The sequence below is a fragment of the Suricata suricatta genome, chromosome 15 (genome assembly GCF_006229205.1).
Source record: "Suricata suricatta isolate VVHF042 chromosome 15, meerkat_22Aug2017_6uvM2_HiC, whole genome shotgun sequence".
In the NCBI taxonomy this organism is placed as follows: Eukaryota; Metazoa; Chordata; class Mammalia; order Carnivora; family Herpestidae; genus Suricata; species Suricata suricatta.
In genome coordinates this window covers 57,564,621-57,566,087 of record NC_043714.1, presented here as the reverse complement: position 1 = coordinate 57,566,087, position 1,467 = coordinate 57,564,621, and the positions used below count along the sequence as shown (strand labels likewise).

The following is a 1,467-nucleotide window of genomic DNA, read 5'->3' as shown; positions in this document are numbered from 1 at the left end:
TCTCTTTCACACACACATGCACACGCGCACACACACACACACACACACACACACACACACACAGAGGACAATTTCCTACTTTTATTTTCTTTTCCCTTCATCACCAGGTACCAGGGGGCATATGTCCTCAGGCTGCTCCATTCCCTTCCTAGAAGTGTTGCTTTGGGTCCTCCTTATATTCAAATCCCTTCCTTTTGAGCTAGAGCTCTGGATCTACCAGATTTTACATTTGTTCTTAGTGTCTTTCCACTCATGGCAAGGTTTTCATGATGGGAGTTACTTTGGGGCAATTCTGTTTGGACTCTGTCCTCCCCATAGTCCCTGCTCCTTTTTCCTAAGACGTCTTTAATATCTGTGCCTGCCTGTTCTCCAAACCTGGGTTTAAAAATAGTCCTACTTGTGTTTTGAGCTCATAATATTTTCTCCATTGCTTCCATATTCAGAAAGTCTAGATTATGTGTGGTTTAAGTTGCTGCTCTTTATTTATCCAGATGATCGCTTCTTGGCCTTTTGGCTAAGATCAAGTGTAGTATCTGTTCTTATCAGTTTAATATTTATCCAGATGAGTTTTAGGGGAATGGTTTAGGAGGGGACTGTTATTCTGTGTCAAACCTGAAAGACCAGATGATTAGGATGAAGCAAAAGTGTCAAAAGTAGGATTTGGAAAGATAATGCTTGCAGCAGAGCTCAGAAATGTGTTTGACTACACATTTGAACTTCTCAAATTAAAAAAAAAAAAAAGCTGCGTTCTTCTTTGTTCAGGTGCAAGCAATCCTCCAGAGCACCCGCTCTTCCTCACCACATCCATCTTCACCTCACCCTGACTCACAGAGGGTGAGGCAGAGAATTAATTACTGGTGGGGTTTTCATGAGTAACAGTGCTTTGGTTTCCCTGTGTCTGACTGTGCAGCTTCTCAGCTGTATACATTTTTTCTCTTCCCAGGCGACTATTGCCCCCAGTTTCCTGAGACCCGCTCAGTGAGTGAATTTTTACTCAAAGGTTCTGCCTAAGTACCAGCTCTTTTAGGAAGCCTTCTATGACTTACTGCAAGCTGCATTAGGAGTCTTTCTTCTGTGCAACTAGAGCAAACTATACTCATCCCTATCCATGAACCCGACGTGTCGTTCTGCTTGTGAGTACTCCTCTACTATAAAGCATAGATGCTTCATGATTCCTTCTTCATCTTTTTACTTCCCACTGTCTTTCACAGAGCCTGACATTTACTAAATACTTAAATAAACCAGAATAAAATATTCTGGTGCATCTCCAAATAGAGCAAAATGATGGATAGAGAAATGAATATAATTGCTCCAGAAGTGTTTACACTCTGCATGGTCCCAGTCAATGGGAAGAGGTCTACCTAAGTCTTTTGTGAGTTGAAGGGTCACTGGTTTCTATAGAACAGTGTTCTAGCTTGTGTCCCTGGCTGGCTATCTCCCTCGGAGTCTGGAAGCATGAAACATTTT

General features: G+C 42.1%; 1 pseudogene; it reads left to right on the top strand.

Annotated features, from left to right (window-relative positions):
• Nucleotides 1–494: 494 nt before the first annotated feature.
• Nucleotides 495–725, top strand: LOC115279574 (annotated as a pseudogene).
• Nucleotides 726–1,467: the final 742 nt, after the last annotated feature.